The sequence below is a fragment of the Schistocerca nitens genome, chromosome 1 (genome assembly GCF_023898315.1).
Source record: "Schistocerca nitens isolate TAMUIC-IGC-003100 chromosome 1, iqSchNite1.1, whole genome shotgun sequence".
In the NCBI taxonomy this organism is placed as follows: domain Eukaryota; kingdom Metazoa; phylum Arthropoda; class Insecta; order Orthoptera; family Acrididae; genus Schistocerca; species Schistocerca nitens.
In genome coordinates, this window is record NC_064614.1 from 1,000,401,253 (window position 1) to 1,000,415,008 (window position 13,756).

At 42.5% G+C, this 13,756-nt stretch overlaps 1 protein-coding gene across 2 annotated transcripts in view; it reads left to right on the forward strand.

The window, feature by feature from the left end:
- Positions 1 to 1,353: 1,353 nt before the first annotated feature.
- Positions 1,354 to 13,756, forward strand: part of LOC126195383 (uncharacterized) — a 93,353-nt gene continuing 80,950 nt past the window's right edge. For both annotated transcript variants that reach the window (XM_049933967.1, XM_049933977.1), the window contains exon 1: positions 1,354 to 1,481. The gene's annotated coding sequence lies outside the window, so the exon portion shown is untranslated. The remainder of the gene's footprint in view (positions 1,482 to 13,756) is intronic.

Below are 13,756 nucleotides of genomic sequence, written 5' to 3' on the forward strand. Positions count from 1 at the left end.
CGCCATTACAATGGAAGATTTAAGCATCTTTTAGCCAAAAATCAGTCTTAGGCTGTACAATGGAAGATTATTACAGAATTCCGAAAAAGAAGTCCTTTAATTTTATTGCGCAGAGTATTTGTATCAAGAGTACCTCGCATTTACATGTGCCAACGACCTTTTAGTATCCAGAATGAGGTTATCACTCTGCAGCGGAGTGTGCGCTGATATGAAACTTCCTGGCAGATTAAAACTGTGTGCCGGACCGAGACTCGAACTCGGGATCTTTGCCTTTCGCGGGCAAGTGCTCTACCAACTAAGGTACCCAAGCACGACTCACGACCCGTTCTCACAGCTTTAATTCCGCCAGTACCTCGTCTCCTACCTTCCAAACTTTACAGAATCTCTCCTGCGAACATTGCAGAACTAGCACTCCTGAAAGAACGGATATTGCGGAGACATGGCTAGCCACAGCCTGGGAGATGTTTCCAGAATGAGATTTTCACTCTGCAGCGGAAAGGAAAGATCCCGAGTTCGAGTCTCGGTTCGGCACACAGTTTTAATCTGCCAGGAAGTTCCGTATCAGCGCACACTCCACTGCAGAGTGAAAATCTCATTCTGGAAAAATCCCCCAGCTGTGGCTAAGCCATGTCTCCGCAATATCCTTTCTTTCGGGAGTGCTAGTTCTGCAAGGTTCGCAGGAGGGCTTCTGTAAGGTAGGAGACGAGGTACTGGCAGAAGTAGAGTTGTGAGGACGGGGCATGTGTCTCGCTTGGGTAGCTCGGTTGGTAGAGCACTTGCCCGCGAAAGACAAAGGGCCCGAGTTCGAGTCTCGGTCCGGCACACAGTTTTAATCTGCCAGGAAGTTTCGACCTGTTAGTAATTTTCAGTCTCCTCCTGTTCTCTTCAGTAATCAAATGGCTCGCAGCACTATGGGAGTTAACTTCTGTGGTCCTCAGTCCCCTAGAACTTAGAACTACTTAAACCTAACAAACATAAGGACATCACAAACATCCATGCCCGAGGCAGGATTCGAACCAGCGACCGTAGCGGTCGTGCGGCTCCAGACTGTAGCGCCTAGAACTGCTCGGCCACTCCGACCTGCTCTCTTCAGTAATCAATTTATCTAAATAGGCAACCGAAATCTGTGCAGTGCGAGAAGAAGAACCAGACGCCATCACGGCCCAGAGAGCAATAGACTATTAGGTGAGATACTAATCTAGTGGAAGAGAAGACGGTGACCGGCAGAACTCGCTTACTTCCTTCATTTCAACCCCTCTGAAGTGAAGGACAATCGAGGTGCAAAGCGACGCACGCAGCGGTTCGCGTCGTGTCTGCGGTGCCGGCTGATCTGCTTGTGCGCCCATGTGAACGCCGGGTGCCGCCCCAGTCGGTTGACCGGCCTGAGTTGGGAGCGGCTGGCAGCGGTCCGCAGTCCAGCACGAGCCGCCGAGCCGAGCCGACGACGCAGCGTCTCGCAGCTCCGCGCCACTTGTTGACAAGTGAGTAAGCGGCCGCTTTTCCGGTGCTGCTGTTCGCGACCACGCAGCGGTCTACCCATCAAGGCCGTGTCCAGCGCTGATGGGGCTCAAGCGAGTGGTTGCAGGCTTACCGAGGTTCTCCGAGGATGGCAACTGGACGAAGGCATCGTCTCGTACAGGGGCACACCTCACTACTTTGCAAGGGGGAAAACATGAGATCGGCGAATTTTTTTTTCTTCCCTTTCTTCTTAGTGTCTTTTGACACCGAGTCCTAATAATTTAACACACTTTTTTTTTCCTTTCTGATCGAAAAGAACAGAACCAGTTTCGGTATCGCTTCGGAAACCATCACTATACTTTACGACATAACCCTGGGTTCGGTATATGGCGGGGAGGGGTGAAGTGGACTGCGGTAGTCGTCGTGGGGTTGTGGACCACTGCGGCTGCAGCGGGGACGGAGCCTCTCCATCGTCTCTAGGTCCCCGGTTAAAATACAATACAATACAATATTTTATGACCCATGTACGTGCACTAAAATGGCCTATGATGCACGTAGACTTTTCATTGGTACGCCGCACGGTCTGTCTTGGTTTCGCATGTGCTGTACTCCACTATACAGGTTGGTTCTAATTAAACTTTCGTTACAGCAGCCAGTGTAAACGCGAAACTACGTAGTATGTCGATACTCAACTGTATTAGTATTATGTTCAGACGGTGCACTAGCATTTGTGTTGTTAGCAGTGTTAGTGTCCTGATTTGCCGTCAGGCGCCGCAACTGGTATGACGATGTTAGAGAGCCTGTATAGGGAGAGAGTGGCCGTAGGTGAAGTTGCCCGTGATTGGTTGATTAGCTTTGGCAGAAAAATGGCGTCAAACGTCTCTCGCGCTTCCTATGTTCGCCGTGCTTTTGAGTTGATTTGAAGTTCAGACGACTTTTGTAAACGATTAAAAGGTATTTGAATTATTGAGAGACTTGTTATTCGTTGTGCATGCGTGTTCGATTTAGTTGTGTATCGTTTTTAGAACGTAAATAGCGTTTGCGATCTTAAATACGAATCCAAATAATGAAGCATTTTGTGATGAAGTCGGTAGGCCTACATGTTTGAAGTAAACACGTTACTAATTGTACAGTATTGTTTTTCACATCTGTAATTCGTTCTGCAGACGTTCGTAAACGATGCCAGGTTGTGCTGCATTTGATTGTTCCAATAGAGGAGAAGGTGGATTTCGCATGTTAGCATTTCCATGCAATGAAGAAAGACGAAAGCAGTGGGCAGTCGCAGTCAACAGAGCTGACATAAACCAAACAGGAGCCTTGTGGAAACCAACCAAGTACTCTTATCTATGCGAAGTAAGTCGTTTTTGCTTTTTACTACATATAAAACAACTTGCAATATACATAGTTAAATTTCAAAACAGACCTGTAAGTTGACTGTGTGAAAATTATTATAACACATTACACTTATAAACAAAGGCATTTAACGAATGATTCCGCCATATTGTCTTGTGCTTTTGATTCGGTGAGTGTGTACTCCACTAGTCCACTACTGGCCATTCAAAAGTCCCGCCCGCAGTTTGGCAGCAAAATGGCCGCCGTATCGTCCGGTTGGCCACTCTCTCCCTATACAGGCTCTCTAGACGATGTAAGGCTGTGAAACACAAGCGTCAGTGTGCATTGCATTTGCAGGCAGCCAGCATGGGACTGGACAGGATGAGCTTTGAAAGCTGTTCCCTTTTCCAAAACAACAGTTGTAGTATATGCGATTTCAGTCTTTCTCGGCGTATTCCACTGATGAATTCTTCTCGGGTTATCAGCCGAGTGGTGGCGTCGTCTTGTCGCAACGTTTCAATGAATTTCGTACCCATCATCTTCAGCAGAAGTTGTAGTGGTGCTGCTTTTCGCGAGTATCGGCGCATTAAACCAGTACAGAGAGATTCTCTTCCCGCACTGGGGTTCAACAACATGATTCGGAAGTTCGAAATAACTGGCGATTTGGGAATTGCTTCTGGGAGAGGCTGACTGCCACTTGCCCCCAAAAATTGTTGAGGAAGATATTGTTGCCATGGCTGAGAATGATGGACGCAACGTGCGATCTTCACGCAGTGTACAACCTGCGTAGCGTCAGCTGAACATTCCACGGTTCAACGTACGAAAAGTGCTGCGAACAGTAATATTGTGAAATGGTACTAATCCAGGCTGTCGTGGATGCAGATAATCGTCGCATCGAGCAACGTTTGTAACTTCGAAGGTAAACAGGGTGCGCTATTAACAAATGTTACCCTCTCATGTGAATATTAAAATGTGTTTCTTTGAATGGTTTACTGCTCACTTCTCTTCCCCATGTGCCTACAAATGATTCTATAAAGTTCCGTTGTCCTACAGTTACTCGTTTCTCGTGGGGACCCTCTCAAGCACCCAAATTTTAGTTATAACCTTCCTATAGATGCGTGTGATTTCTCAAGTACATTTCACTATGAAATGTGTATACCGAAATCGACAGAGTTTATTTCACGAATAACGTACAGTCTGAGGTAATCGCATAATGCAATACGTGGCGGTCGCTTGTTTCTAAGGTGTCAGTAACACGAAAGTAAAGAAAACCTTTGTGAGCCAGAAGTTGATAAACTGTTATAAAAACTTGGTTTTGTTATGTTGTGTCTTACTTACCGTAGAATAATGTAAGTCATGTGTCAGTTTGGTCAGCAGAATAATTTTGCTGACTCATTAATTTAACTAAGTGACGGTATAGGGAGCACATTGTGCTCATGTGAGAGCGATCTAGATGGTTGTGAAACAATAAACTGGTAGCCAAGATCGCAGGAATTCTTTTTATTCCATGATTAACGGGTTTCGGTGAAATTAAAGCCGCCATCATCGGATCTTAGGACACATACAGGTTACAACATCAATGCAAACAATTGTAATATCACAACGTCAAGGCAACATCAAGGCAAACAATGGTGATATCACCATTGTTCGCCTTGATGCTGTAACCTGTATGTGTCCTAAGATCTGATGATGGCGGCTTTAGTTTCGCCGAAACCGGTTATCATGGAATAAAAAGAATTCCTGCGATCTTGGCTACCAGTTTATTGTTTTATAAGTCACGTTGTGCGTGTGTGTGTGAGAGTGAGTGGTTCTAGAGACGAAAAGGAAAGGCAGATTTGGGTTTAATGTCTTGACGATGACTAAAACAAGCAGGACGGCAGTCTTGAGAGGGTTTACCACTGCGCCACGTTGCTCTGTTCTGAAGATTGAGTGACTAACGTAAATTCAGCGCCAATAAAAACTTGCTAACCAGGCCTGAAGAAAACCTCTGCAAGGACTATCGAAACGTTGGTAGTATAGTTGCTTTTAGCCGCGTCGTAATAAATAAATTAATTTTATTCAGATAAAATTCTTTTTACACGATTATCTCCAACTGAAATGCATCATAAGTTACTAAGGTTATTTATAGCAATGTGTTCGTGAGGATCAACAGCTGAAATAATTCAGGAACATAATGAATGATGTTAACACAGTCACTGTCGGAACATTTTGACACATTTATTAATATGACCGGTTTCCAGATTTTCTATCTCGATGAGATGTTTCCTTTACTACAATAAATGAAAGAGCCAGTAAGAACATGTATTACTAAACCTGCAAGTTGCCAGTTACAATATGTAGACGTTCACGTGCTTCGTTACGTTGAATACCGAAAAATTGAGCAAAGTAACACAGTTGAGCTTGAGTGCCGTTTTTGTGTATTTTGTATATTTTGTGCTGTTGTTTTTGTGTATTTGTCTGTTACATCACACTGAACTACGATGTAATATAAAGTGTATTTGTGAAACCCTGGTCCGATATAAGGGAGGGTTTGATTAGCCCTAATCAGATCAAGTTAATAAATAATAGAAAGGATGACAAATTTGCAGCTACATCGAGTGGTGTATCTGCGAATCAAGAACAAATAAAGGACAAGTAAGGATGATCAACTAAATGAGTATGGTCTCCTCAGTACTAGCCCAATGCCTTCGCCATTGCTTCGATTCAGTTGAAACTACGTTCGGTAAGCATACAGCGTCCCTTATTCCAAGGTACTACACCGTCGTGAACAGTGCATGCTGGTGTGTAATATCCAGTCACGGACTTGAATAGAAGTATTACTTGTGCCGGTACTGAATAGTCGTTCTGCATCCATACAAGACGAAACTAAATAATTTAGAAATGATTATTTTGTAGTATGTGTGATTTTAAAACGCAATTTAAGTGATCTGAGATTTACACGTCGATAATGCTTCGGAATGGTCAAGTAGCCGCAAGGCAACATTTGAAGTTAATGAATCACCTTGCGGTACACTGCCACTTTTTTCGGTTTAGCTTCGTTGTTGTAGTAATACTCTTAAAATAAAGAAAGATCAGTTTAAGAGTAATAAACGTGATGCTTGTCTTTAAGGTCAGGCTTCCGATCAGACCACATAATATAACCAGATAACAAAACTTAGCTTAGTTTTTCGATTGCAGTTTTTGCTGAGACGTTAATGACGAGTCCCTCACTGCCCAAACCAGTCACAATCAACTTGCCGTAGCGCATTTACATTCTGTTTAAGTTTTGTTTCGATCTCGCTTCTTTCACGTCAGTATATATTGCACTAAACCTGTCAGATTTAACAAACATTGTGGGTGTATACTATAATGAAAATCTGTTTCGAGCTGAATTTAACTTGCGAGAAAGAGTAAGTGTATACAGAAACGTTATTAATTTACAATGTTAATAATTGAAATGAATAACACGTCGTCTATCAGAAGAAGAGGAATAAGGGAGAGGGATGATTTTAGAAACTGAACGTATATTAATCAGTAAGTTCTTCGCTCATCACAGCAGAAATTTAATACTTTACATTCTTGATAATAACAGGTTTCAATATCTGACCAATATTAAATCCCTATCCATTCCTTAATTTTTTTAATGTAAACTTTCATGGATCGTTGCTAACAGATTTATATTAGAAACGACTGGCTACTTAATGTACATTTTCGTACATGCGCGCCGGGAATGCGGCAGTAATGGTAGTCAACAGGAGGGAAGCAGAGTGATGCGTTAAGTGGCTCTTCGTTAAGTACCAGAATAACGTAAATAAAGCCATCTGGAGAGTGAAGCACAAGCACTAGGCATTCAAACCAACATCACAGCAGAGCTCACCACACACTGCCTTGAAATAAAAGAGAACGGCGTGCGAAATCTTATGTTTAGCTTATACTTCTCCCCTCTTCCGCAACACTCATTTTCGTGCACTCCTTCGCAAAAGTGGCTTAATAAATTGTACATGATATGCCACTCTCCTAAAAGAGATAAACACGTGGAGCTCTTTCACTGTACATTTATGAATCGTCCGTGCTTTGTAATGTTTGTCATGAAACGCATCTACGAAGCACGATTTGAAAATCAGCATTCGCCAACCTTGTGAAAACCATGAAAAGATACAAGCAAAGGGCAGTCCATCTAAATTTTTTGTGAACAGTCGTAATTCGCAAGGTAATGGTGGCGTAACATCTCATCTTCTGTATCCTATCCCTTTACATTTATGCTCGTCCACACAGACAGAGAGAAACACCATTTATGTGCCCTTTTGACTGTTCGCAGAGGGCTCCTGCACATCGTCTTTTACAGACACTCACTCCTCAACGATACTATGCACCAAGCGAAATTTTTGTTACTTTAATGTTGGCGGGAAAGTATGGCTCGCTAGTTTCTCTTTATGTTGCCTTTTACAGTGCCTCTTTATTTCCGATGCTTCGCATTAATTTGAGATACCAACTATTTACGCGGAAGTTACTCTCAGGTTCACACATAGAGGATATTATTGGGAGGATCAGGCGATAACGTAAGGTTTGGTTGGATGTGCGGAAAGAGGACAAAGGGAGGAAGCCTTCGGAAGGAGCGGAGGGGGCCACAGTAGGCTGTGCTGGCAGTGTCAGCAGCCAGTGTACGTGTGTGTGTCTGCGTATTTTGTGTCAGGAGCCAGATCGTAACCTTGCCCTTTAGAACAAGTGACCCAGCTATGTTGGCGATAACAGTTTAGTAACGCCTGTGCTCTCAGACTTCATTTCTAGAGGCGATTTACTGCCTCTCGTCGTAACAAGTTAATACAAATCCTTCTTTCATTCTGGTGTTCATCATGTATTTTACCAATGGTATTGCTTTCTCTATTTAAAAATGCTAAAGATCTGTTTCCTTCTCGATCAATGTGAAACAACGATTCTTCCAGTAAGGTCGTCACATATGAGCTACTGACAGGGTGAAAGGAAGCGTATGCAAGCAACCTGTTTCGTGCTACCTGTACCTTCTTCTGGTTCTTCATGTAATAAACAACTCAGTTCAGATATGGAGATTCAGTGGATTTTTTGTGGTAAAAACGCAGCAAAAATTACGGTTTAACATTCCGTCGACCATGAGATCATCACAGACGGAGAATAAGTTCATACTGGAGGAGAGTGAAAAAGGAAATCAGTCATTTTTTCTATTGAATTTTTCTAGATATCGCGTAATGTTATGAATTTGTACTAGTTTCACTCTACTCCGTATATAGTTCTGTTCTATCTAAAATTTTGGAAAACATTAAGTAAAAGCCGGCCGGTGTGGCCGTGCGGTTCTGGGCGCCTCAGTCTGGAACCGCGCGACCACTACTGTCGCAGGTTCGAATCCTGCCACGGGCATGGATGTTTGTGATGTCCTTAGGTTAGTTAGGTTTAAGTAGCTCTAAGTTCTAGGGGACTGATGACCTCAGATGTTAAGTCCCATGGTGCTCAGAGCCATTTGATCCATTTGAGCCGATAAGTAAAAGGAAAAATACTTACAGGTATGAGTGTGTAATGTGAAGTGAATATAAACGAATCGTTGCATATCAATTCTGATTGATAGTACAAGTGATTGATGAAATATGAAACCAAATCACTAAGGGCCGTGTAATCACCACAGAGTATTTTCCATTTGCTGTTATATTATTTAAGTATCTGTTACCCGCTAAGTCGCTTGCGTACCAGTAGTTTCGTTACGATGAGCAGTGGTGAGTTTGCAGGCTAGTAATTTTACGAGATGTCTGGTTGTATGTAGAGACGTACGTATAAAAATGTACGCAGTACCGGGATGTAGGTACATAGTGAATGTTTCTTACTTTGCTGAAGGTCGAATCTAAAAGCATGCATAATAATTTATAATTATATTTAAAAAGGTCTCCATTCATTACATTCGTTCTGAATTAGAGTTTTTAGGGGTTCTGGCTCACCTAGTACTGGATCTGAGATAATGCCACCAGAGCGATGGATACCATTCACTTCTTCCTTCTATTTTAATACCTTATGGTGACTCTATGACGATTAATTTATGATTAAAATAGTGCGTTAATAGATCGTAATCAAATACAGCCTCACCGAAAGCCACCCACGTTCTACGCGTAAACATACGACTCTCTGTGTGTCGTACTGCCTTTAAATGTGGCCGTCGTTGTGGGTCTTCGAGCGTGTTGCAAGCAGTGGGAGGCGCGTGAGCTCAGCGTCTGAAATGAGGCTGGCTCGCGACTGTTCTAAAGCCTCTGTAGCTCTTAAGGCTACCCGACTTTCTGCATCCAATTTCCGGCGGACACGGGATTGCTCTGACGTTGTTGGACTCAAGTAACTTTGGCGACCTTAGCTGTCTTAGATCTGTGTGCTAAATCAGGCTTACGTTTGCGAGGCGTATAGTAATAGTTTTCAGTGTGGTTCTCCGCTTACAGTCTGATTTTATTGTTGTATCTCCACCAAAGCTCTCTAGCTATGCCAGCTGCTGTAGAAACTTAATATCAGAAACCAAGTCCACAATAACATTGGATATACACTGTCGGGGAATAATTTACAGATACTAAGAGCCGCCGACCATCGTAACAGCGTCAACTGTCTGCCACTCACGTATGTCGTATGTAAAATGTTAACAATACTCATAAAGGTATAACTTCCTAAAATAGCCTATGGTCTTCCTTAGGGTTCAAGCTGTTCAAATTCAAATGGCTCTGAGCACTATGGGACTTAACTTCTGAGGCCATCAGTCCCCCAAAACTTAGAACTACTTAAACCTAACTAACCTAAGGACATCACACACATCCATGCCCGAGGCAGGATTAGAACCTGCGACCGTTGCGGTCGCGCGGTTCCAGACTGTAGCGTCTAGAACCGCTCGGCCACTCCGGCCGGCAAAGCTGTCTCCATACCAAATACCATCGGAATCGATTAAGCGATAGACTCATGACATACAACAGAGTGAGCTACTTTCACAAATTAGTAAAACTGGAATTAGTATGGAAATACTGATTAAACACGTTGAGAATTGAATAAGCATTGTATTAATTACGTTGAGTCATATCAGTCAATAAAAGCATTTTCTCAATATGATAAATTCAAAAGTGAAAGAATAAATACCTTTTTCAAAGGGTAAATATTTTTTCCTTAATTTGCTTAATATTCTTCAAATCAATAAACATCTTGTATTATACAACTTACAAAGTAAACTATCTTCTTCATCAGAGATCAACCTTTCTCATGCCAAACTTCATTGATATCGGTTCTGTGGTTCAGTGGCGAAAACATAACCGACAGTTACTTTCGCGTTTGTATTATTAGTATGGAAGTATGGATTGGTATCAACTAAACACGTTGAAGATTGTGTAAACATTCTATTCTAGCTGTTACCCACGGGGTAGTTTGGTTATCAGGAAAATGAAACTAAATGCGTATACCACTGTATTGCCCGGGAGGCCATGATTCAGAAGTTCCAGAGTTTATTACAAGTCTTCTTATTTGACGGCACTCCGGTGACTTACACGTCAATTACGACGAAATGATGATGAAGACAAAGCACATATCCAAAGCGAGAGAAACAAAAAACCAAATCCCGACCTCGGTGGGAACTGAATCCGGGAGTACGTGGTGACCGAATGGTTCTAGGCGCTTCAGTTCAGACCCGCGCTGCTGCTACGTCTGCAGGTTCCATTCCTGCCTCGGGCATGGTTGTGTGTGACGTCCTTAGGTTAGTTAGGTTTAATCAGGGGACTGATGACCTCAGATGTTAAGTCCCATTGTGCTTAGAGCCATTTGAACAATTTTTTAATGCGTGGTCGTGAAACAGCAACGCTAACTGCATGACCACGTGCTTTTCACGCACATTCGACGCAAGAAAGAAATTTTAAGGGAATATGGCGCTCAGCGCCAAAAAAGTGACTGTCTGTGAATAATATTAAAAGGGAAGTATGGATTAAACACGTAGAGTATTATATAAACATTGTATTCATTACGCTGAGTCGTGTTGAAACAATAAAAGCATTTTCACAAGTATGATAAACTTCAGAAGGCAAAGAGCAAATAACTTTTTCAAAGAGTAATTATTGTTCCAAGTTTCATATTATATTCTTTAAATCAAAAAATATGTCAGACTGCACACTTTCTAAAGTATTGTGTGTTCTTCCTCGGCAGCCAAGCTATCTCCATGCCAAATTTTATCAAAATAGATTCGGCGGTTTAGTCGTGAAAGCATAACAGAATTACTTTCGCATTTATCGTATAAGTAATAGTAGTAGTTGGTTTGTTCTCTTACTAACGCCGGTGTCCACGGCATCGTCTAGATAGACACTTTAGAAGCAGATCAGGTGATTATGTAGGATCCAGTACATTGAAGAGAATCTAGAAGCAAGTGAAATGTGTTGCTTCTGATGTATGTTACAAATACTGGTGGGTACACTACGAAATGAATAGGCATTAACAAGTGGGAGAGAGGAACAAAGTGTTCGGAAAACAGCTGCCAGAAGAATTACTATGATCGCTGTGTGGTGTTCCCTATCACGAATCAGAAAAATGGGAACAGCATGTTAGCTAACCGAAACAACAAGAAAAAATCTATACAGTTAATGCTAAATACGACACTACTGTACGTTAATACGATAACAAGTCCTACACGCTGCAGAATACCATACTATTAAAAGAGGAAGTCTGGTCAAGAAATTATAAATATGAGAAAGACAGGTTTCGAGGAAAGAGCTCTAGGCATAATGAAAAACAAAAGACTGGTGAATTCCTAAGAAAATAAAACCATGAACTCATTACACATGGAGAAAATATTACATAAACCATTCATAAGAGTATGAATTCTTTTATGGCCATATTGCATGTGTGAGTCCTAGAAGGTTAAGCAATCGACTCTTCCGTTCTTTTCTTAACAAGTCAAGCAAAGAGATAGAGCAGATTAATTGGAAAAAGGAGAAAGATCACTGGAGGATATCCATAAACACATTCCGCTCAAGAAGAACCTCCAAAGACATGTTGGTTTCCAATAAATTCCAAAACAAAAAACTGACAAAACATGGACTAAACCGAGGAAAGAAAAGCCAGAGCAATGTATGCGGCAATAATGAGTCAAACTTAATACCCAGCTGCAATAAAAGGGGCCGCGAGGGGCAGCCGCTTGGTCTGAGCCGTCTTGTCGCGGTCCGGGCGGCTCCCCCCGTTGGAGGTTCGAGTCCTCACTCGGGCATGGGTGTGTGTGTGTGTTGTCCTTAGCGTAAGTTAGATTAAGTAGTGCGTAAGCTTAGGGACCGATGACCATAGCAGTTTGGTCCCATAAGACCTCAGCACAAATTTCCCAAAATAAAAGGAAAACGTCCAGTTGAAATAGCGTGGTCCAACATGGATAGAAGAAGAAGAAGAAGAAGGAAAGGACAAATGAATTCATTAACTCATTCACATTGCTCCCAACAACTGCGATACTTTGGCACAAAACTGACTGACAATAAGCTTTTATTTTCGTCAAGAAATCAAACCTTAAACGCTTCTATTGCGATTTTTCCATTACCAAACAATAATGAAAACGAGTGTGGTCTGACTTAAAATGTTTTCAGTAGACTAACGAAAGCAAATACTTTTGTTAAAATCTGTTGAAAAAGTGACATTTCAGGAATTTAATTTCCGTATTCAAGGTAATGCACTGTTGCTGAATATGTGTTTTCAACTAATGATGGGAATTCACTTCTAGAGCCGTTTACCCATTTACAGCTACGTGCTGGATCCTATTCTAGGAAGACTATATTAAGATGTAGCAATGCCATCACGATAAGCGAAGATCTGTGGAGATGACTTTGTGTTGCAGAATAGTTTGACATAGGAATCCGTTGAAACCGAAAAGGCACTACTCGTAGCAGAAAATGTTAAATGTGACGCCAGTGTTTAAATACACCCGATTGGGAATTGAACAAGGTTTACTGGTCCTGTTTAAAGCCTATCTTACACCGCAAGTCAGGCGCACGCTAATACTGAAAACCCCTTCTGTCTTAGAAGAGTCGAGATTTTCCGGCGGATCGGGAGTGAGAATGAAAATCAGTGAAACAGCCCCTACCACGTGCCACCGCTCCACATGCAGCTGTGTCCAGCGACGCCTCTCAAACTATGGCTTCCCTTTCTGCCGCGCGGAGTGACCGCGCGGTTGTAGGCGCCACGTCACGGATTGCGCGGCCCCTCCCGGGGAGGTTCGAGTACTCTCTCGGGCATGGGTGTGTGTGGTGTTCTTACCATAAGTTACTTTAATTAGTGTGTAAGTCTAGGGACCGATGACCTCAGCAGTTTGGTCCCTTAGGACACACACACACACACACACACACACACACACACACACACACACACACAAGCGCGCGCGCTTCCCTGTCTCCTCCGTAGCTTTAAGCTTCTTCTTAAAGTTCTGAACAAATAATTCCGTCATATTATCCTTTAATAGTAAAATACTAACAGAATTAACAGTACTCTATGTAGATAGTGATAAATGTTCTGTCGATCATCCTACATTTCATGAGGAGGAGTAGAGGACGGCTGTGCTTACATTTTTAATTTACCCTCCAAAAAGTGCTGGTTTGGTCCTTTCGGCTTCCTGCAACTTCTGACGAAAGCAGTTGAAAAGAAAATCGCGCTGTTCGATATTCTCTCCGCTTGCTATCCCTGTGTCACAGCGAACTACTCAATGCCGACCGGATGGATTCGGGACCGCTGTAGGACGCTGATGCTCGGATCCTGTTCCTAGCGTATTTTTTCTCTAAATGAGAGTGAATCAGTACATGTTAAAAATCGAGGTATTATTACAGGTACCGCCTACTCTTTATAAATACTGTCGGCAGGAAATCGTGCCGTCCACGTCCGGATGACGTTTATTTATGCTAGTACATGTGCCTAACTATGTTGAGCACCAGCTCAAAACCAAACTCATACTGTGAAACGCTAATGTGCAGGCTGTGTAATAGCTTGCTGC